Source organism: Mesoplodon mirus, assembly GCF_964341445.2.
Source record: "Mesoplodon mirus genome assembly, chromosome: 12".
NCBI lineage: Eukaryota > Metazoa > Chordata > Mammalia > Artiodactyla > Ziphiidae > Mesoplodon > Mesoplodon mirus.
Window position 1 is genome coordinate 10784707 of NC_138988.1, and position 25596 is coordinate 10810302.

Genomic DNA, 25596 nt, shown 5'->3' on the forward strand with positions numbered 1-25596 from the left:
CTCAATTTTCTCATCCATCAATGGACAGATTTGGCCTCTGTTATCCTCCTGAATGCCTTCCACTTTTAATAGTTCTTTTTACCTTTAAAAGATTCAAATCAGGAAAACTTATAATTGTTTCTCAAAATAATATATGCAAAATAATATATGTTTGAATTTTAAGTCAGACAGTATAAATAGACATAAAAAATATCCCTCCCCAGATGCAATGACTTTAGATTTTTTTAGCTCTTCTGAAACTTATAGATCTTTTTCTTTCTATATAAATTAATATCTTTAAAATATATTTTAGGCATCATCTCTTTTTTTTTTTTTTTTTTTTTTTTTTTTGCGGTATGCGGGCCTCTCACTGTTGTGGCCTCCCCCGTTGCGGAGCACAGGCTCTGGATGCGCAGGCCCAGCGGCCATGGCTCACGGGCCCAGCCGCTCCGCGGCATATGGGATCCTCCCAGACCGGGGCACGAACCCGTATCCCTTGCATCGGCAGGCGGACTCTCAACCACTGCGCCACCAGGGAGGCCCTAGGCATCATCTCTTGATGTGCTATTTGGTAGTTGAGACTGTAGCTCTCTTCCTTCACCCTTCTGCTTCTCCTCCCCCAAATTCTAATTATAGTGATATTTCAATTTTCATTAAATAGGGATTCTTCTATGCATGTCATAGTGTTCTCAGTTCTTCCTTCATGATCTTAGAATCTTATTTTCTCAAGTCCATTTAGTCAATTACCTCTTTCCAGTCTATCTGCCTTCCAGTTTCCAAAATATTATGAATTTACAATCTATTTTAAAAATATCTTTACGATACCTTTTAACGTATTTCGGGGAGAAAGTGGAATTATATATATATGTTCAATATGCCATCTTAACATGGAAATTCTCGAATTTTCCTTGTTTGTCCATACTACCATAACACGCTTCAGTCATTGCTTACTGTTGAGTGTACCTTTTAAATGCCTCTCAAATCCATCCTCTCTTCTCCACACCTCTGCTATCTTCATAGTTCAATTTTTCCCCTAGAAAGTGAAAATAAAATTCTTCAATGGTATGGGAACATGGGGAATGTTTACCACCCTCTAAGCTTAGAGATTTGGACCTTGTATTATTTAGTGTCACCCAAATATAAGTGAAACAAGACACCATCCTCTGTCTGGGGTAGGTAGGGGCTAGGAGCATCCTGGGTGTCATTCACATGGAGTAAACCACTTCAAAAGTTAACTAGATCTCACATTTACTCCTACCAGACAATCAATAAACTGCGTACTGACTACAGTCACAGGTATCCTCTAAAAATACCAATAGAAATGACACTTCCTCACCCAAAGCCTGACATCCTCAAGAGAATGCCATTAAGAAAATAAACCTTTGGAGTGAGAATAAAATGAAATAAGGATTGAGAAAAATATTGAAAGGTGGGCATGGCTACTGCCACATTTAAATGACTGGAAGCAGAAGGATAAGAAACCTAAAAGGCTTTAGAAAAGATGTATTAGCCAAACAATATGTTCCTGGTCTAAACTTACGACTTTTCAAGAATTAAAGCCACCATGGGCCCTCACCATTCCACATAGGCAGGAAATAAAATGAATAAGATTTTCAGTCTTCAAGAAGGGTGTGCTTCTCTTGTTTTAAATTCTTAGTTAACAAAAGGACCCATGATTGGATACGAGAAGGAGGATACAATGCCACATCACCCAGAGGTTCTGGATTTTGAACTCAGTGCAGTGACTGGATGGAATTTTACGTAGCCTCCATGAGGATGGAGAAACTGTGCTGAGTGGTTAAAAGGAACAAAGGGATATTTGGTGATCAGAGAGTCCAGCTGCAGTGAGAATATTTACTGCTCTCTGAATATCCATGTGCTCTCCCCATTTCCCAGCTGCCTTGTAATTAAGTAGAACTACATAAATAGTTCTGGGAGTAGATATGAGCTGTGTCACTTGTTACTGAAGCATTTAACAACTGGTATATGATCCCTCTGCTCTTCCTTCCCCTAGCAAGGCTGTTGTGGAGGAAGGGATGTAGAATAAATTCCTGAGTCACTACACAGAGGAGGGCTGCCCTCAAAAATCACCCAGATGTACAGCTTTTGAATAAGCAAGAAAGGAACTTTCATGTGTTATGCCATGGAGATTTGGGGGTTCCTCATTATCTCAATATGGCTTAGCTTGTCCTTACTGATAATGAGGTATATTTTAGCTTGATATGGAATAGGTCTCTAAAACAGTCAGAGATATATAAAAACTGGCACAGGGAGTAGTAAGTTTCCCATCCCTGGAGACACTTAATTGGGAAATATAAATAACAGTCTTTGAGATGGGCATCTCCTTATCATATGGAGGGCTGAATTAAAGGGTTTTTAATTTTCTGTGATTTTAAGATCTCTTGCAACCCTATGCTTGTACTAGAATAACCATTCAAAAGTTAGGTTCTTCTAACCTTTTGTCATCTTAATTTGATTATATTAATTCTGAAAGAAGAAAGCATTTCCAAAGATAGATATAGACTTTCTAAGAGTCTTTCATTTGCAAGATGAGAAGAGTTAAGGCAGAGCTCCTGAAATAGGTATTTAAAGAGAAATGTTTGATGGTAGAAAGGAGAGAAAAGAAGTGATACGAAGGAGGACACAGCTGGAGTAATGATCAAGGAAGTCCAACAGATTAGGTAATGGGAGAGAACGTGATGAGGGGCATGATGTCAGCTTTGAAACTTGGGTAGATTTATTTACTCAAAGATATTAAGAAAAAGAGAGAAGACGGAATTGAATTAACAAATAGGAGAACATCATCACAGACTGTTTAATGCAACAGCAACTAAGCCAATATTGTGCTTAAGAAATGTCAATCTAAATTACCTGAAAATTGTGTGGAACATGTGACAAACAAAAAAAAACCAGTTCAACTTGAATTCTGTGCATTAATATGTTTGCATTTTAATGATGGACTATTTGAGAGGCATGGAAAGGTGGAAATCCAGAATCCTGACAGGAAATCTAGACACCATCCTCCTACCTCAGCCTGCAAATATGTTCTCTCACTCTTTTACTTGCTAAATGTCTCTCCTGAACTAATTCATTTCCTTCAAAACCTACCACCAGTACTGTGGTCCAGGTGAAAAATCATTTCTATCCTGAATGAACCAAATAGACCCCTAACAGGTCTTCCTGAAATTACCTTCATAATTTATTTGAGATTGTTTAATGTCCCTCTACCACGAAAACTCCTTGAGGACAGAAACTCTGTTTTTCTTCATCTCTATCATCCTCCCATCACCCAGAGCCAGTCCCTGGGACATGGTGAGTGTTCAATAATTATTTGTTGACTGATACTGATTTAAATGTTCTCCCTTCCCCTCATTCACCTAATCCTTCTATTTTTCTATCAAAGCATCACGTTTGTCTCATTCTCAGAATGTAACTGCATTTGTGATTTTTATTCATTTGTGTAGACTTTTATATGTTAAAGCTTTCCACATCTCTTATAATTTTCTCTCTATGCATATGTGCATGTTATTTTTTCTTTTTGTAATGCATTTAATTTGCAAACATGATGCCACTTTACTCCTAAATACTTGTGTGCTTCCTGAGACCTTTTCTTACATATCACAGTTAAAAGTTAGTTATGAAATTGACATGAACATAATACCATTATCTATAGACTTTATTCATACCTCACCAATCCAATTTCCTGATAATTTCCTTTTTATAGAAAAAAAATTCTGATTTGAAGTCCAACCCAGGATCACATATCACACTTAGTTGTCATATGTTTTTGCCTCCTTTGATCTGGAATAATTCCTCAGTTTGTCTTTGTCGATTGTGACCTTGATGTTTTTTAAGAATACAAACCAGTTATTTTGTAAAATAACCTTCAGCTTGAGTTTCTCTAATGTCCGTTATGGTCACATTTCAGTTATTTAATTTTTGCCAAAATACCAAAGAACCAATGTTTTCCCTTCCCAGTACACTGTATCAGGAGACACATGAAACTGATTTGTCCAATTATTGGTGATATTAACTTTGATTGTTTGGTTAAGATGATACAGTTGCAATTTTTAATTTATTTGTGTGATTAATCTGCTAAAATATGTGTCCCCCACTAGACTGTGCTCCATAAGTCAGGTACAATAGCTACTTGGGTTTACCATTGTATGCCAGAACTAAGACCAGTACCGTCTCATAATACAACACTCAATCAATAAAAAGGAAAATTAGCAAGCTTTGGCAGAAGGTGGATATTGGATATATGAAAGAAAAGCAAGTGATGCTATTTGCCCAAATGATGTGAAAACTTAAGTCCACAAAGATCCTTCACACAATCATTTATAAAAACCTTATTCACAATCACCACAAACTGTGAACAAGCAAGATGTCCTTAAACAGGTAAATGGATAAGCAAACTCAGGTACATCGATACAATGTAATATTATTCTGCAATAAAAAGGAATTAGCTATCAAGCCATGAAAAGAAGATGAATCTCAAATGCGTATTGCTAAGTGAAAGAAAGCAGTCTGAAAAGGCTGTATGATTTCCATTATATGATATTCTGGAAAAGGCAAAACCATAGAGATAATATAGAGATCAATGGTTGCCAAGACATTGGATGGAGGAAAGGAAGGGTGAAATAGGTGAAGCACACTTAATCTTTTAGAGCAGTGAAGATTTTTTGATACTCTAATTGTGTATACATAACATCATGCATTTGTCAAAAACCCATAGAATTTTACAGCACAAAGTATGACCTTTAATATATGCAAATTTTTAGAAGTCATTTAGGAGACTGGGTGGAATCCTAAGGTGGAACACAGAATATAACAAAACAAACTGATTGTATTCCAAATATATAAAACAAGTTTGATGAAGGAAGTGGAAGAAAAAATGATGGCCTAATTAACTTTGGAAATGAGTAAACCCTGTAATACTAAATGCAAAAGAAACTGTTCAAAAGCACTATACTCTACTTGATAAAGTGATAGCACATGTGGGTGTGGTTTTACAATTCTGAAACTTCCATATATGTCAACTGGAATTGAACAATTAAGTAAATGTATGGCAGATGGTGAGAGCCAGGTTTCTCACTATTGGGGTGGGGATTTAAAGATAAGTAGGGGAGAGACCTTCAAGATGGCAGAGGAGTAAGATGTGGAGATCACCTTCCTCCCCACAAATACATCAAAAATTCATCTACATGTGGAACAACTCCTACAGAACACCTACTGAATGCTGGCAGAAGACCTCAGACTTCCCAAAAGGCAAGAAAATCCCCACATACCTGGGTAGGGCAAAAGAAAAAAGTAAAAACAGAGACAAAAGAATAGGGATGGGACCTACACCTCTGGGAGGGAGCTGTGAAGGAGGAAAAGTTCCCACACACAAGAAGCCCCTTCACTGGCAGGGATGGGGGTGGGCAGGGTGGGAAACTTTGGAGCCACAGAGGAGAGCACAGCAACAGGGATGCAGAGGGCAAAGCGGAGAGCTTCCTGCACAGAGGATCGGTGCCGACCAGCACTCACCAGCCTGAGAGGCTTGTCTGCTCACCTTCCGGGGCAGGTGGGGCTGGGAGCTGAGGCTTGGGTTTCAGAGGTCGGATCCCAGGGAGAGGACTGGGGTTGGCTGCGTGAACACAGCCTGAAGGGGGCTAGTGCACCACAGCTAGCCGGGAGGGAGTCCGGGAAAAAGTCCGGACTTGCCAGAGAGGCAAGAGAACATTGTTTCCGGGTGCGCGAGGAGAGGGGATTCAGAACACTGCCTAAACGAGTTCCAGAGACAGGCGTGAGCTGCAGCTATCAGCTTGGACCCCAGAGACGGGCATGAACCACTAATGCTGCCACTGCTGCCACCAAGAGACCTGTGTGCAAGCACAGGTCCCTATCCACACCTCTGCTCCAGAGCCTGTGCAGAATGCTGCTGCCAGAGTCCCGTGATCCAGGGACAACTCCTGCAGGAGAACACACGGCGCTCCTCAGGGTGTTGCAACATCATGCCAGCCTCTGCCACCACAGACTCGCCCCACATTCCAATTATGTTTACAGTATCTCTCCCTCTCCCCAGCCTGAGTGAGCTCTAATCAGCTGCTGCTTTAACCCGCTCCTGTCTGGATGGGGAACAGACACCTGAGGGCAGCCTACATACAGAGGTAGGGCCAAAATCAAAGCTGAATTCCAGGAGCCGTGAGAACAAAGAAGAGAAAGGGAAACTTCTCCATGCAGCCTCAGGAGCAACAGATTAAATCCCCAAAATCAACTTGATAAACCATGCATCTGTGGAATACCTGAATAGATCAGAATATTCCCAAAATTGAGGTGGCTGACATCAGGAGCAACTGGAGACCTGCTCTCTGAGTCTGATTTGTTTTTGGTTTTATGTTTATCTTAGTTTAGTTTTTAGTGCTTGTTATCATTGGTAGATTTATTTATTGGTTTGGTTGCTCTCTTCCTTTTTTAAAAACAATTATTTATTTATTCCTTTTTTCTCTTTTTGTGAGTGTGTATGTTCCTTTGTGTGATTCTGTCTGCTTAGGTTTGCTTTTACCATTTGTCCTTGGGTTCTCTCTATTCGTGTTTTTTTTCTGCTTTTATTTTTTTTTTTTAATGAGTGTGTGTGTATGTTCCTTTGTGTCATTTTATCTGTTTCATTTTGCTTTTACCATTTGGTTTGGGGTTCTATCTGTTCCTTTTTTTTTTTTTTTTTTTCTTCCCTTTCTTCTGAGCCGTGTGGCTAGCAGGGTCTTGGTATTCTGGCTGGGTGTCAGGCCTGAGACTCCGAGGTGGGAAAGCCAAGTCCAGGACATTGGACCACCAGAGACCTCCCGGCCCCACATAATATCAATCAGCAAGAGGTCCCTCAGAGATCTCCATCTCAACACAAAGACCCAACTCCAGCCAACAGCCAGCAAGCTCCAGTGCTGGATGCCCCATGCCAAACAACTAGCAAGACAGGAACACAACCCCACCCATTAGCAGAGAGGCTGCCTAAAGACATACTAACTTCACAGACACCCCAAAACACACCACCGGACATGGCTCTGCCCACCAGAAGGACAAGATCCAGCCCCACGCAACAGAACACAGGCACCAATCCTCTCCAACAAGAAGCCTACACAACCCACTGAACCAACCATAGCCACTGGAGGCAGACACAAAAAACAACGGGAACTATGAACATGCAGCCTGTGAAAAGGAGACCCCAAACACAGAAAGTTAAACAAAATCAGAAGACAGAGAAATATGCATCAGATGAAGGAGCAAGGTCCAACCAGACCAAACAAATGAAGAGGAGATAGGCAGTCTACCTGAAAAAGAATTCAGAGTAATGATAGTAAAGATGATCCAAAATCTCAGAAATAGAATGGAGAAAATAAAAGAAACATTTAACAAGGACCTAGAAGAACTAAAAAGCAAACAAACAATGATGAACAACACAATAAATGAAATTAAAGCTTCTCTAGAAGGAATCAATAGCAGAATAACTGAGGCAGAAGAAGGGATAAATGACCTGGAAGACGAAATAGTGGAAATAACTGCTGCAGAGCAGAATAAAGAAAAAAGAATGAAAATTGAGGACAGTCTCAGAGACTGCTGGGACAATATTAAATGACCAAACACTCAAATTATAGGGGTCCCAGAAGAAGAAGAGAAAAAGAAAGGGTCTGAGAAAATATTTGAAGAGATTATAGTCAAAAACTTCCCTAACAAGGGAAAGGAAAGAGTCAATCAATTCCAGGAAACACAGAGAGTCCCATACAGGATAAATCCAAGGAGAAACACACCAAGATGCATATAAATCAAACTATTAATAACTAAACACAAATAAAAAATATTAAAAGCAGCAAGGGAAAAGCAACAAATAACATACAAGGGAATCCCCATAAGGTTGACAGCTGATCTTTCAGCAGAAACTCTGCAAACCAGAAGGGAGTGGCAGGACATATTTAAAGTGATGAAAGGGAAAAACCTACAACCAAGATTACTGTACCCAGCAAGGATTTCACTCAGACTCAACGGAGGAATTAAAACCTTTATAGACACGCAAAAGTTAAGGGAATTCAGCACCACCAAACTAGCTTTACAACAAATGCTAAAGGAATTTCTCTAGGCAGGAAACACAAGAGAAGGAGAAGGCCTACAAAAACAAACCCAAATCAATTAAGAAAATGGGAATAGGAACATACACTTCAATAACTGCCTTAAATGTAAATGGATTAAATGCTCCAACCAAAAGACATAGACTGGCTGAATGGATACAAAAACAAGACCTGTATATATGCTGTCTACAAGAGACCCACTTCAGACCTAGGGAAACATACAGACTGAAAGTGAGGGTATGGAAAAAGATATTCCATGAAAATGGAAATCAAAATAAAGCTGGAGTAGCAATTCTCATATCAGACAAAATAGACTTTAAAATAAAGACTATTACAAGAGACAAAGAGAGATACTACATAATGATCAAGGGATCGATCCAAGAAGAAGACATAACAATTGTAAATATTGGGCCTCCCTGGTGGCGCAGTGGTTGAGAGTCCGCCTGCCGATGCAGGGGATACGGGTTCGTGCCCCGGTCTGGGAGGATCCCATATGCCGCGGAGCGGCTGGGCCCGTGAGCCATGGCCGCTGGGCCTGCGCGTCCGGAGCCTGTGCTCCGCAACGGGAGAGGCCACAACAGTGAGAGGCCCGCATACCGCAAAAAAAAAAAAAAAAAAACAATTGTAAATATTTATGCACCCAACATAGGAACACTTCAATACGTAAGGCAAATACTAACAGCCATAAAAGGGGAAATCAACAGTAACACAATCATAATAGGGGACTTTAATACCCCACTTTCACCAATGGACAGGTCATCTAAAATGAAAATAAGTAAGGAAACACAAGCTTTAAATGACACATTAGACCAGATGGATTTAACTGATATTTATAAGACATTCCATCCAAAAACAACAGAATACACTTTCTTCTCAAGCGCTCATGGAACATTCTCCAGGACAGATCATGTCTTGGGTCACAAATCAAGCCTTGGTAAATTTAAGAAAATTGAAATCATATCAAATATCTTTTCCGAGCACAATGCTATGAGACTAGATATCAATTACAGGAAAAAAATCTGTAAAAAATACAAACACATGGAGGCTAAACAATACACTACTAAATAACTAAGAGATCACTGAAGAAATCAAAGAGGAAATCAAAAAATACCTAGAAACAAATGACAATGAAAACACGATGACCCAAAACTTATGGGATTCAGCAAAAGCAGTTCTAAGAGGGAAGTTTATAGCAATACAATCCTAACTCAAGAAACAAGAAACATCTCAAATAAACAACCTAACATTACACCTAAAGCAAGGAGAGAAAGAAAAACAAAAAAACCCCAAAGTTCACAGAAGGAAAGAAATCATCAAGATCAGATCAGAAATAACTGAAAAAGAAATGAAGGAAACAATAGCAAAGATCAATAAAACTAAAAGCTGGCTCCTTGAGAAGATAAACAAAATTGATAAACCATTAGCCAGACTCATCAAGAAAAAAAAAGGAGAAGACCCAAATCAATAGAATTAGAAATGAAAAAGGAGAAGTAACAACTGACACTGCAGAAATACAAAGGATCAGGAGAGATTACTACAAGCAACTCTATGCCAATAAAATGGACAACCTGGAAGAAATGGACAAATTCTTAGAAAAGCACAACCTTCCAAGACTGAACCAGGAAGAAATAGAAAATATAAACAGACCAATCACAAGCACTGAAATTGAGACTGTGATTAAAAATCTTCCAACAAACAAAAGCCCAGGACCAGAAGGCTTTACTGGCGAATTCTATCAAACATTTAGAGAAGAGATAACACCTGTCCTTCTCAAACTTGTACAAAATACAGCAGAGGGGGGCCTCCCTGGTGGCGCAGTGGTTGAGAGTCCGCCTGCCGATGCAGGGGATACGGGTTCGTGCCCCGGTCTGGGAGGATCCCATATGCCGCGGAGCGGCTGGGCCCGTGAGCCATGGCCGCTGGGCCTGTGCGTCCGGAGCCTGTGCTCCGCAACGGGAGAGGCCACAACGGTGAGAGGCCCGCGTACAGCAAAAAAAAAAAAAAAAATACAGCAGAGGGAGGAACACTCCCAAACTCATTCTACCAGGCCACCAGTACCCTAATACCAAAACCAGACAAAGATGTCACAAAGAAAGAAAACTACAGGCCAATATCACTGATGAACACAGATACAAAAATCCTGAACAAAATACTAGCAAACAGAATCCAACAGCATATTTAAAGGATCATACACCATGATCAAGTGGGGTTTATCCCAGGAAAACAAGGATTCTTCAATATATGCAAATCAATCAATGTGATACACCATATTAACAAATTAAAGGATAAAACCATATGACCATCTCAACAGATGCACAAAAAGCTTTCGACAAAATTCAATACCCATTTATGATAAAAGCTCTCCAGAAAGTGGGCATAGAGGGAAACCACCACAACATAATAAATACCGTATATGACAAACCCACAGCAAATATCATTTTCAATGGTGAAAAACTGAAAGCATTTCCTCTAAAATCACGAACAAGACAAGGTTGCCTGCACTCACCCCTATTATTCAACATAGTTTTGGAAGTTTTAGCCATGGCAATCAGAGAAGAAAAAGGAATAAAAGGAATACAAATAGGAAAAGAAGAAGTAAAAGTGTCACTATGTGCAGATGGCATGGTACTATACATAGAGAATCTTAAAGATGCTACCAGAATACTACTAGAGCTAATCAATGAATTTGGTAAAGTAGCAGGATACAAAATTAATGCACAGAAATCTCTTTCATTCCTATACACTAATGACGAAAAATCTGGAGGAGAAATTAAGGAAACACTCCCATTTACCAGTGCAACAAAAAAAATAAAATACCTAGGAATAAACCTACCTAAGGAGACAAAAGACCTATATGCAGAAAACTATAAGACACTAGTGAAGGAAATTAAAGACAATACAAACAGATTCAATGCAATCCCTAACAAGCTACCAATGGCATTTTTCACAGAACTAGAACAAAAAAGTTTACAATTTGTATGGAAACACAAAAGACCCCGAATAGCCAAAGCAATCTTGAGAAAGAAAAACAGAGGTGGAGGAATCAAGATCCCTGACTTCAGCCTATACCACAAAGTTACAGTAATGAAGACAATATGGTACTAGCAACAAAACAGAAATATAGATCAATGGAACAGGATAGAAAGCCCAGAGATAAACCCATGCACATATGGTCAGCTTATCTCTGATAAAGGAGGCAAGAATATACAATGGAGACAAGACAGCCTCTTCAATAAGTGGTGCTGGGAGACCTGGACAGCTACATGTAAAACAATGAAATCAGTACACTCCCTAATACCATACAGAAAAATAAACTCAAAATGAATTAAAGACCTAAAGGTAAGGCCAGACACTATAAAACTCTTAGAGGAAAATATAAGCAGAACACTCTATGACATAAATCACAGCAAGATCCTTTTTGACCCACCTCCAAGAGAAATGGAAATAAAAACAAAAATAAACAAATGGGACATAATGAAACTTAAAAGCTTTTGCACAGCAAAGGAAACCATAAACAAGATGAAAAGACAACTCTCAGAATGGGAGAAAATATTTGTAAAAGAAGCAACTGACAAAGGAGTAATTTCCAAAATATGCAGCTCAGTATCAAAAAAACAAAAAACCCAGTCCAAAAATGGGCAGAAGACCTAAATAGATATTTCTCCAAAGAAGATATACAGATTGCCAACAAACACATGAAAGGATGCTCAACATCACTAATCATTAGAGAAATGCCAATCAAAACTACAATGAGGTATCACCTCACACCAGTCAGAATGGCCATCATCAAAAAATCTACAAACGATAAATGCTGGAGAGGGTGTGGAGAAAAGGGAACCCTCTTGCACTGTTGGTGGGAATATAAATTGATACAGCCACTATGGACAACAGTATGGGGGTTCCTTAAAACACTAAAAATAGAATTACCATATGACCCAGCAATCCCACCACTGGGCATATACCCAGAGAAATCCATAATTCCAAAAGAGTCATGTAGCACAATGTTCATTGCAGCTCTACTTACAATAGCCAGGACATGGAAGCAACCTAAGTGTCCATCAACAGATGAATACATAAAGAAGATGTGGCACATATATACAATGGAATATTATTCAGCCATAAAAAGAAATAAAACTGAGTTATTTGTAGTGAGGTGGGTGGACCTAGAATCTGTCATACAGAGTGAAGTAAGTCAGAAAGAGAAAAACAAATACCGTATGCTAACACATATATTTGGAACCTTAAAAAAAAAAAAAGGTTCTGAAGAACCTAGGGGCAGCACAGGAATAAAGACACAGATGTAGAGAATGGACTTGAGGACACGGGGAGGAGGAAGGGTAAGCTGGGACAAAGTGAGAGAGTGGCATGGACATATATACACTACCTAATGTAAAATAGATAGCTAGTGGGAAGCAGCCACATAGCATTGGAAGATTAGCTCGGTGCTTTGTGACCACCTAGAGGGGTGGGATAGGGAGGGTGTGAGGGAGACGCAAGAGGGAGGAGATATGGGGATATATGTATATGTATAGCTGATTCACTTTGTTATAAAGCAGAAACTAACACACCACTGTAAAGCAGGTATACTGCAATAAAGATGTTAAAAAGAATAAAAATAAAACAAAGAACTCATGGGAAACCTTTAACAAACAAACAAACAAAATCTACCAACAACAAATGCCGGAGAGGGTGTGGAGAAAAGGGAACCCTCTTGCACTGTTGGTGGGAATGTAAATTGATACAGCCACTATGGAGAACAGTATGGAGGTTCCTTAATAATCTAAAAATAGAACTACCGTATGACCCCGCAATCCCACTACTGCCCCCACATGCCACAAGTAGAGAAAGCCTGTGTGCAGCAACGAAGTCCCAATGCAGCCAATAAATAAACAAATAAATATATTTAAAAAAATAAATAAAAATTAAAATACGCCATTCTTACCATCAGACCCATCAATCACTCCTAGAGAAATGAAAAGTGTTCTCACAAACACCTGTACATGTTTATAGTAGCTTTTTCGTAACTCCCCCAAACTGGAAACAACACAAATGTCCTTGAACTGCATAAACAAACTGTGGTACATCCATTCAATGAAATGCTACTGAGCAATACGAAGGAACAAACTACTTCATATAGGCAACAACATGGATGAATCTCAAATACATTATCCTAAGTGAAAGAAGCCAGACTCAAATGAAAAAATACCGTATGATTCCATTTATATGACATTTCGGAAACGGCAAAACTACAAGGACATAAAATAAATGAATAGAGTCTGGGGGTGGGACAAGGGATTGACTACAGAGGTAGGAGGGGACTTCTTGGGATGATGAAAATGTTCTATATCCTGATTATGATAGTATTTATTCTACTGCATGCATTTGTCAAAACTCAAAGGGTTCACTAAAAGGGTGAATTTTACTGAATGTAAATTATATGTCAATAAGCCTGACTTTATATCACTGCAGAAGAAAAAAAAAAGATAAGTAGGGAAGGAGACAAGAATGATCCATGTGGTAATAGATTAGAATTGGAGACATCAGTATGAATTCATGTTTAGCTTAATAGAGATAGAGATGGTTACATATAGAAATATTTATATATGTGTCTAGGTATGTATGTAGGTAGATAGACAGACAGACAGACAGACAGAGTTAGGATACACCATATATTCCTTGCTCTGTCATCTGTGAGGACCGAGAAGCAACAACACTCCAGAAGCAAGAAGCACACCAGATGCCCAGATTTTTGTTTCTAATACCATTCTCCAACAAAAAATATGAATCTAACATGGGCTTTAATTAATATACCAATATTCATCCATTAATTATAAAAACAACATAACTAATGTAAAGTGTTCATAACAGGGGAAGCTGAGTGTGGGATTACAGGAGCACTCTGAACAATTTTTTTCTATAAATCTATAACTTTTCTAAATACTAAAGTTTATTAAAAAAAATAAAATAACCAAACACAAAACAAGTGATACTTGTATAAAATCTCATGTTGGGGAAAAAAATCAATCATCTAGAATTGAAAAAAAGCACAAATATGATCAGGTTCCATATATCTATTTGAACAACCACTATACATGCAAATGATCTATCAGTGCTACCTGGTTATCTGGCCCAATCCTAAAACGAGCCCATTTTAAATTACTCAATCTTGGGGGCAAAAATGTCTATAATAACACTTTTCTGGAAAATAACAGAAGATAAATTAACCCCTCTAGGGAGCCTTAAGAAGTTTATAAATATTTCAAGTAGCCCAGCAAACATTAAAATGTATATGGCACATGTCCAGTCATCACCGTGAGCCCTTTATGCAGCTTGAAAGAGAGCAGATTTAAGGGCAGGCTTCAGAATTGACCCTACAACAAAACCCCTGTTTGTCTATCCAAGCAACTGTACATTATCACCTATACAGGCAGACTATCACCTCACACATGTTCACAAAAACTACCATCAAGCCTCAACTCAACTCAGTTCCTGATAGAATTAGTGTCTTCTACTCTATCTGACCAGTATAGATAATTCTTTTCTGAAAGAATTTTTGATCTGGAGCCTCTACAATTTTTTTTTTTTTTTGCGGTACACAGACCCCTCACTGTTGTGTCCTGTCTCGTTGCGGAGCACAGGCTCCGGACGCGCAGGCTCAGCGGCCATGGCTCACGGGCCCAGCCGCTCCGCGGTATGTGGGATCTTCCCGGATCGGGGCAGGAACCCGTGTCCCCTGCATCGGCAGGCGGACCCTCAACCACTGCGCCACCAGGGAAGCCCTACAATTGTTTTTGATAAAATGAAAAGCATTCAATCAAAAATTACTATGCATGCCAAAATATTTTAAAAAATAAAACTGTGGCAAATTAAATAAAGTGATAGAAAATTAAACCAGGGGAATGGAATTTAAGAAAATAAAATTCTAGAATTAAATAAAATTCTAGAATTAAAAAATATATTGAAAATTAATATTTCAATAGATAGACGTAGCCGCACATTTAGATATTACAGAGGAAATGGTCTACAGACTGTAGTAATGCCAATAGAAAACGTCTAAACAAAAGAACAGAGAGGGCTTTGCTGGTGGCGCAGTGGTTGAGAGTCCGCCTACCAATGCAGGGGACACGGGTTCGTGCCCCGGTCTGGGAAGATCCCACATGCTGCGGAGTGGCTGGGCCTGTGGGCCATGGCCGCTGGGCCTGCGCGTCCGGAGCCTGTGCTCCGCAACAGGAGAGGCCACAACAGTGAGAGGCCCACGTACTGCAAAAAAAAAAAAAAAAAGAAAGAAAAAAGGTAAAATATATAGTAAATAATTACTAATTAGTGCTAAGGAGAAAAAAAGAAACAAGGATGTGGAATAGCAAATGGTGGATAGGCTGAAGGTGGTAAAAGTTCAGATAGATGACCAGAGAATCCTCAATTGAAAAGGTGACCTCTGAGGTGAGTTAAAATCAAAGACTAAAGAGAGTGAAAGAGACAAGTGAAAACTATTCAGACACGTGTGTGTGTATGTATACACACATATGTGCATACACATACATATATGTATAAGTATACACATATGTAAGTATGTATATACATACTGTGTATATACCAATATATGTCAATACATCCCCTCCTTCACTGAGAATATGTTGCTACTAAATATTATATATACGCATACATATATAAACATATATATCCATGTCAGCTGAATTAAACAGTGTTTAGTGACATTGCTGATTTTATTCTGGGGCAGGTACAGGACCAGCAAGAGTTTATGAACTGACACTGACCACCCTTTAAACAGCACTGACTTCTGGCATTGGAGGCCCAAGTAAACTTTATGGGTTTTACAAAATTATTGCAGGGTTTGGGTCAGAGAGAGACATGATCTAACTTATCTCTTAAAAATTTCATTTTACTTCAAGGATGTGGGTTTCCTGAGATGCAAAGAAAAGAGGTCTCCAGGCCATCACCATAGCTTCCTAGAATCTCACATTAACTGGAGACACTGCCTCTCTACTCATGGGGCACAGTACCCTGATCAAGGTGTCATATTTCAAAGCCTTGCTTGCCGGTGCATAGACAAGTCTTGTTAAAAACTGGAAGATAATTGAACCAGCTCAAATCCCTAGCATCCAAATGTCACCTGGACTGAATACTCTGCCTTTCCCAATAACACTAGTCCTGCATTTTATTTCTATTTGCTCTGTTAGCAATGAACTGCATTTGAAACCAACAGTGGGCACCTCTGGCTTTGAAAACTAGCCTGCCATCTAGAAAAGTGGAGTTAATTACTTATATGAAGTGACTGAATAACCAAGGGAATGTACTTTTGATGGTGCTAATACATCAGCTTTATTGTAACAGGGTTTTGTTGGTCCCTTCATGAGATACTGTACAATACACAAAAGGCAAATTGTGAGCTTAGAAATGTCAAAATATCAGCTCATCAAAGGAGTTATGACATCTTAATGAGCTGTTTCGGGAAGCTCATTGCTCCAGCAGTATGATGGACTGCATTTTTATTCAATGTTTAGTTCTTTGAGCTCCAAAGAGATCTGACTAGTCTGCAGTTCTTTTTGTACCCGAAAACACAACAAAAACTGAGCATTTCTTCACGTCTTACCTCTGTTTTTCCTCTTATCCCTTCCCTAAGCAATAATAATAATGCTTCCCATGGAACTGTATCACAGCCGCTCACCAGCCAGGAAAGCAGTGAAATTATCCATTATCTTTGATAAGTATGGTCACTGAGGGACACAGCCATTTCCAGGCCCTCCCTCTCCTGGTCCCCATCTCCTGGAATTAGCTATCCATAAAAATCATTCCTTGGAGAAGCTGATGGTATGGCTTCCCTGGATTTTAGGGGGAAACAGAAAGACCAGCTCCTTTCAGGTGGTCCATGGTAGACAGAATAATACCCATCTTCTACCTCTCCATCCCACCCCCAAGATTTCCACATCCCAATCCCTAGAACCTGAGAATATGTTATAGTACAAAGCAAAAGGGCCTTTGTAGATGGAACTAAGGTTATGGACTTTGGATTAGGGAGATTATGCTAATTATCCAGATGGATCCAATGGCCCTTTAAAGTAAAAGACAAAGACAGAAAAGTCAGTGAGAGAAATGATAGAAAAGGCAAGAGAGACTGGAAACATAAGAGGCACTCAGCCTGCATTGCTGGGGCCTTGAGGAAGGGGTCCAGCAGCCAATGCATCAGGCAGCCTCTAAAAGTTGGGATTGGGGACTTCCCTGGTGGTCCAGTGGGCAAGACTCCGCACTTCCAATGCAGGGGGCCTGGGTTTGATCCCTGGTCGGGGAACTAGTTCCCACATGTATGGCGCAACTAAGAGTCCTCATGCTGCAACAAAGACCCGGCACAGCCATAGATAAATAGATAGATAGGTAAATAAATACTATTAAAAAGTAAAAATATTAAAAAAAAATAAGTTGGGATCAACTCACAGCTGACTGAGAGCAAAGAAACACAGACCTCAGTTCCATAACCACAAGGAACCAAATTCTGCCAACAACTTGAATGAGTAGAAAACAACTTCTGTCCTAGAATCTCCAGACACAAAGATTCCAGGGAGACAACTTAATTTTAACCCAGAGAGACCTGTGTTGAACTTCTAACCTAGAGAACTGTAATATAAGAAATCTGTGCTTCTTTAAGCCACTAAATTTGTAGTAATTTGTCATGGAAGAAGGAGAAAACTAACCCCTGGTATATAAGAGGCAGATTCTTGGATAGAAGGCACTCTGTGAACTTTAGAAAATTATCACAATGAAAAGGTAAGCATGTGCAGTGGGGTTACATCCTCTGCCCATTTCCTTTTGCCAATTTAGTTATGTCATCTACAAGTATGGGGGTTGGGGGGAGGGGGGGAGAGAGAGAGAGGAGAGAAGAGAGACTGAGAGAGAAAGATGAGACAGAGACAGAAAGAAAGAACAACTTCTGCAAGTGTCGTGATTTTGGGAGACCACCAGTCCACTCAGTGAGCGCAAATCCCAGAGGGAGCCTGAATCTGATGCTCTCCAGTTAGTCTCAAGTCCTATGTAGAGTATGAGCATGTTGTTACATTGAATACCAAGCATGATCCTAGCATTTAATGAAACATTTTTCAGGGAAAACATTGACCCTCGGGTACAAGCCAACTCCATCAGCTACAGCCAGTTAAGGAAAATATGGTTCCTTCCAATACCTATGGAAAAGCTGGCTGTTCTACGCTATGATTGCTTACACTGTTCTCTAACGGGGCACCTTGCTAAAGAACATTAATGGGTAATTGTTAAACAAATTTTTGGCTTACAACCTAACCTCAAGTAAAAGTGATTCTCATCTCAACATAAAGGATGAGGTAGGACGATATCTCATATTCGCAGAAATCCTCAACAATGAACTTGAGTTTGAACAAAAAGTCAATTATTCCTGCTAGTCACAGTTAAATAGAGATACAGCTGAGAGTTTCCCCAGCATCCAAGAGTGAATCTTGACCTGGAGGTATCCTTTCAAATGGACTCACAGCAAACCTCTGACCCTCCAGGCCTGGAGGCCACCTGTCAACTGCTCTTCCCCTGGGCTCTGCAACACCTTCTACACTTGCTCCATCCTCTGCTGCTCCGTCTCAGAGACACTTGCCTAACGCCTGACCACACAGCTGCCATACAGGGTTTCAGTAAGGTGTGAACTAATAAAAATTTAAAATGACTATTTAATAGAAAAATTTCAAGGAACAAAAAAGGCTGTAAAATGCAAAGGAGTGTTCCTTTCCAGCTGTGAAACCTCAGCCACTCTGACATACAGGAGGAGAAATTTTAGAACACTCTACACATCGCATCATGTAATCATGATGCTTTAAGTTACCAAATCATATTGGCCATGGAAAAGATCTCTAAGACACTGAAGAGGTATTCTGATCCAACCCCTTTAATTTTGCTGCTGGGAAAACATAGGCTAGAAGATGTGCAGATGAATCAGCAATAAGGGAGCTAGTGGTTTTACCTACGGCTCCGATCATTCCCACGCTTCCATTCATTCATCATTCATTCACCCAACAAATACTGAATGAGCATTTGCCAAGCATAGGTTTAGCCATGGGGGATTTAGTCATAACAAAGTATGGTGTCATTATTTTGGACTAGAAATCAGTCTTCCGTTTTCCCAATGTTCTTTTTAACATGCCTTTAATTACCTATTTCTCCATTGAGTTGTTTATATATCTAACTATACTTCTTTAAACATTCCCTTCCTAGGGGGGTCACAATTAAGATTCTCCCACCTAGAACTTTGTGTTTTTGTAATTTTCATAATTTTCATAACCTGATATAAACAGCCAAATAAAGCACATTAATGTCTAAGCATCAAACAAAATCAACAAAAATATTACTGTAAGCAGCTCTTTGCAGGAAACCGCCCTCCACAGGAAACCCCTTTTGTTTTGTCCATTTAGCAAAGCTACATTGTAACTAACTTTTAAATCAGGTGCCCCCATTCTCTATTCATCTCGGGTCCCGCACACCTTTCAAATCTTTTGATCACACAATACCTTGCTGTTGGTTCTTTCTGTAGATCAAAGAAGTAGAAATGAAGAATAAGTAATTAACAAATGACCAGATCTCTTGCCCTTCAGTAATCTCATGAACAAACTGTGTGATCAAGATAGCAACTAAAGAAAGGTCACAGGAAGTTGACAAACCTGCACACAGTAGGGGATGGCAAAGACTCTGACCCCCTATCTCAAAGATTAACAGAGATTACTTCCCCTTTTCCTTTTAAAAACTTTCACGGACAAGCAGAATCGTTGGAGTTGGTTTCTGCAGACCCTGAGTCCACCATCTCCCCAGATTGCCGGCATTATGATTAAAGCAATTTTCCTTTTACCAACATTTGCCTCTCTCTTAGTTATTGATTTTCTAGTGGAAAGCAGCCCTGGACTTGAGTTCGGTAGCATTACGGCACACTTACCACATAGGAGCATCAATCTAAGAGCTCTTGGTCATACAATAAAGTATAAGATGGAGTCTCTTTTTTCAGGGAGTTAGAGTCTACTTTGGAGCATAAGTTGAACATCCTCAAAATGGAACACAGGAAGACAGAGGGACAGTCACATCCAAGCGAGAAAATGCAGGTCCTGTGCAAAATAAATGCTACTTCAGAGAAGGTTTCCCAGAGAGGGTGGCATATGACCTTGGTCTTCATAATGGTTAGAACAGGGCTAGTCAGGAATGGATATGTAAGGAATTTTTTCCCCTTAAATCTTTTTTTTTTAAATTTTTTTTTTGGCCACACCATGCTGCTTGTGGGGTCTTAGTTCCCCAACCAGGAATTGAACCCAGGTCCTCGGCAGTGAGAACACAGAGTTCTAACCACTGGACCATCAGGGAATTCCCAATATGTCAGGAATTTCTGGGGAGAAGAATAGTATGAGAAAAATAAATGGGGACATAGAAAAGCCTAAGATACTATCTGGGAATAATAAATGGATGGATTTGGCTCTAAAAGGGACAGAGCTATGTTCTGGTGGGGGAGGGGTGGTGGATAAAATTATTCAAATCTGAGTACGGAAATCTTTCCTAACTTAGAAATGTTGGCTAGAAGGCAAACTCTTGAATCTTGCCCCCTTCCAGAAGCTAGAACAGAGGTCAGATTCTCTGAAGCACCTCTCCAATGAGAGACAGGTAAACAAAATGAAAGTTCCAGTAGAAAAGAGGTGGGGTATCAATGGTTACAGGGATCATAATCCATAATAACCACCATGTCCTGAACTCTTCCTTTACTGAAAAATTATCTTACTAAAGTTAATTCAATTCCAGATACTCTTGTTCTACGCTAACATGCCTGAATCAGAGTAAGCCCATACGCATCCAAAGGTCAGCTATCTCACAAATTACAGCAGGAACAGTGTGTAAGGATGCTTTGAGAGGGAAGGTAGGGAAGATGGGTTAGAGACAGACTATCAAGGACCTTGGGTGCCAGTCTTCACACTTTAGGTAATTAAACTGAAGCAAAATGGCAGTGGGTGCGAGAGCCCAGGATCCCTAGCTCTGCTTCTCATCAGCTGTCTAGCCCTGAACGAGTCCTGTGAGTTCTCAGATCATCAGTTTTCTCACCTGCAAAGCAGATGTCACAGGATTAGCTGCCAGCACAAGATACATGTGACCACTGAATGAACATAGCACGCTAAGTACTGTGCCTGACACCCTGGCAAACATTCAGTTAATGTGCCTGTAACTACGTAAATGTCAATAGTTCTGAAAAGAGCCATTAGCTCTGAGTGGAGAAAACCTCAGTGCAAAGATATGCCTGTGATAGCCTGTAATGGATCATCTGGAGCTAGAACTGACTATCATCTCAGAGGAAATGCTCAAGTGGGGGACCATGCTGAAGCAGTCCTGGAAAGGGAAAGAGAGAGGCGGGGGAGGGAGAGGGGGAGAGGGAGAGAGGGAGAGAGGGAGAGAGAGACTGTGTGTGTGTGTGTTGTGTGCTCACATATGTGGATATATGGGTGGTGGTGACCAGCCTTTCTTGTTAATCCTTGAGGACAACACAGTGAGGTGCAAACTAAACTAACAATCAGTCAGTTTCTTGTTTTTTAACGTATTTTATTTTTGACTGCGTTGCGTCTTCGTTGCTGCGTGTGGGCTTCCTCTAGCTGCAGTGAGTGGGGGCTACTCTTTGTTGCGGTGCGCAGGCTTCTCATTGCAGTGGCTTCTCTTGTTGCGGAGCCCGGGCTCTAGGCGCACGGGCTCAGGAGTTGCGGCTCGCGAGCTCTAGAGTGCAGGCTCAGTAATTGTGGCGCACGGGCTTACTTGCTCTGTGGCATGTGGGATCATCCCGGACCAGGGCTCAAACCCGTGTCTGCTGCATTGGCAGGCGGATTCTTAAGCACTGTGCCACGAGGGAAGCCCGTTTTCAATTCATTCCCAACAGGGCATTACAGATTAATGGGATGAAAAATGCCCAATGCAAATATTTGACTTATATGCAGAAAATACTAGCTTAGTATCTGAAACTGGAATTTCTCCATATACTGAGTGCTAAAAAAAAAAAGTTCAACAAACTATGTATTACTTTTTTTTTTTCATCATCTTGGCATTTCTCCCTCTAATGCCTCATACTTAACAGTCTGTGAAGGCAGAATTTATTTTCGATTCAAAAATCTAGTAAATAGGGATCTACCCCTGAAACAACAAAGCAATCTTAATTTTAATTTTTCAAACAAGGCTATGATATTTCTCTATCACAACAAGAAAAATGCTCAGAAGGAAATCAGTAAATCATGTTTTCCTCTTAGCAAATTCTAGACAATTCACTAAAGTTTTCCAATACACTATTTGGAATGCAGTTTCTGATTCAGGCTAATGAGACAATCTTCTAATAAAACTTCAGATGAGACTGAACTCCAAATTCCATAGTTAGAAAACATTTGGGGTCAATGAAGTTGAATACTGGTAGAACAGTACAAAAATAAGTCCTGTGGGATAAAGCAGCTAGCTCTACAAAAGTTCAACAAGCTGCACAAAACTGAAATTAAACAGTTTATGACTTTGTTGCATCACTTTTGTCTTTTATTCTCTGTCCAGTATAAGCAGAATCAATAATCTGGTTTGTCAGCATGGCCAAACAAAATAAATAATAATAAATGACCAAAGATTGTAGATACACACCCATATATAAATATAAACATATTTCTAAGCACATAAACATGGGGTTTTTTTCTGAAATATTAACAGGTGTAGTTTTTATCTTGTGTTATCTTGTACCCAGGAGCCCTTCCTCCATTTAGCCAGATCAGCAAATCTCTCTTGCTAGCTTTGCTTTCCAAGAGTTTAGGTCTTGCAGGGAAAGAGAAAAGTCCTGGCAGAGAGTATGGATTTGGGAGCACATGTAATGAGTCAGAGCAAGGCTCTCAGGCTCCCACAGGCAAATGATGATTCTCTGGGTGGAGGGGCTCGGAGAGATGGTATAAGGAAGAGAAGAAAGCTGACAACCAAAGGGGATCTGTGTCATCCAGGCTGACCCACAGGGACAGTGGCGGGGAGATACTCCCAACATGTACAAGGGAATATTTTATATATGCTGTAACAAAACATTTAGCGTGTTTATGAAAACCTACACCTAAGCATAAACAGAACATCTTGGAGAATATGTGATGTCAGAGGCGATTTTTTGTAGCCCTCACACTAGATAGAGTGTCTCCGGATATGAAGAAGTAGGAGAGAGGGAGAGAAAAGAAAAAGGTGACTTAGACATCAAATGGTCCCCAAGATAGTTCCTGCCCTTTATCTCCCAAGAAGGAGTCTCATCTGTCTTTGACTAGCCCAGCCTAAAGATGACAACAACTCAGTGAATGCGTGTTTCCTTGGTTGGACAGTTGCACTGATAAGTGAATAAATCAATGTGTTAGTTCTTTTCAGTATTCCCTTCTGTTTCTTATACTTGGAAGACTCTATAGTACAGTGGTTCTAAGTCTAAAATTCTGGGTTAGTCCGGAGTTTAAACTGATTATATGATCTTAGGTAAGTCACTTAATTATTCAGACTCTTTCCTACTCGATAAAATGATGACACAACTTTTGCTGTGAGGATTACATGAGAGAATATATTAAATGCACTGTGTCAGGCACATAAGTGCTTATTAAGAAATGGTAGCTACCCACTCTGATAACTGTAGTTATTATTCTTATCAAAAGACATTGGAATCAACAAAATTGCAAATTAGTCAGTGAAGTCGGAGCAGAAGACACAGCTAAAAAAAAGTGGAAGTTGAGCAGCTCAAATCACCAGTCCCTTCCCTAAAAGTTAAACTCAGCTCCAAATTCAACTTTTGCAGCCTCATTTGTTCTGGGCAATGGGGCAAGAACAGAACATAAATAAACCCTGAGGTCTGTCCCCAGGAGTTCATACTGCAGTGGGAAGGTGAGATGCCCACAGAGAACTGAAATAGCTTTGTGTGTGTTGGCACCAAAGGGAGCGCTATTAAAGGAATAATAATAAGTGAGCAAGCAGCTGAGAGGAAGACTGCATCAGTGTGAGCATGAGGGCGTGGAGAAGACTTAGGGAAGATGGCCGACATGAATTTAGCCAAGAATATACTGCAGACATTCTCAGTGTGCAGAAGAGGGCTAAGACTGACCGTGGCAAATTTCTGGGACACTAGCTGAGAAATTGGGTGAAGATGGGCATCCCACCCACATCCTCATAGCACTTACCATTTCCATGTCAGCAGGCTGACTTTCACCTGTCGGCCCCTGTGAGTCTGAGCCTGGGAATTTCTCTGGCCATTAGTGCAGCCACAAGTGTTGGAAGATTAATTCTCACCTGCAAGTAGCTCTCAACCTATCAGAGCCGATGAATCAATAACCCAGCTCCCTTGTGCCTCTACCTCCCAAGATGGCCCCAGCAGGATTGAGTTCTAGTTGCCCACAGTGGTCAGCATGCTGTAGAATAAAACACCCTTTATTGGCTTCCTTCCCTGTTCTGTCTCACTTCTCTACTTCCTTACCATCGTTACTTGGAATCATTTCCGAAGGAAGCTACTTGCACTTGAACCCTTGCATCAAGTCATACCCAGACTGGGAGAATGATGACATTCAGTTCAGTTTAGTTCAGCACAGATCTCTTGAGCACTTTCTTCGTGCCTGCATTAGGCTACCCACTGCAGATTCAAAGATGAATCAAAGGCGTTCCCTGACTACATGGGGTTGTCTGGTTGGAAAGAGGAAGCACAAGGAAAGTGAGTTGTGTTTTGGTCAACTAGGTCATGAGCACCTTGGGGACGAAGTTCATGCTCAATTTACCATTATAGCTCCCTCAGTAACTGGTACAATTCCCAGCACATGGCAAGTGCTCAACCCTTTATTGAATACCTAAGTGTAATAGTAACAATACAACATCTTTAAAATGTTCTGTAAGCCTTCACAAGTGCTTTACAGAAATAATATCATTTAATCCTCATTGAAACCCTACTAGATAGGAATCATGGTGGCTACTGAACAGATAAAGAAACTGAGACTCAGAGAAGTTGTAGCATTAGCAGTTAGGTCGCCAAGCTGGGGTTGGACACAATGCTATCTGATTCCACATTGACTACCCTCAAGAGCTATACCATCCCGGCCCTTTCTCCCCTGTGGTCAGGTAGGTAGGCTGTAATTAGGGAGAAATACAAGGAGAGACATCTGCCTTTATGTTACCCAGAGCTGGGCCTGTGATGCAACAAAAATGTGGCTACTAAGTTTCTTCAAACATTCCCTGGACTTTACAGTCGGAATATGGGCTTCATGGCTCTCAATCCTAACTTTCCTGGGAGAGATGCAGCTCCAAGGAAAGGAGGGACTCATTCCTTCACATGATGATAGAAAACTAGAACCCAAGACACTGTGTTGAATATCTGGTTCCATTACCTCAACTCAAAGAAGACAAAGAGGTTCCGGAGAGGTCATATACCATGGCCAAGCTCGTGATTATTCTCTTTGTACCGGTCACCTCTAACAAGCCAAGACAGGCAACTCCTTCAGCCGAGAAAGGCAGA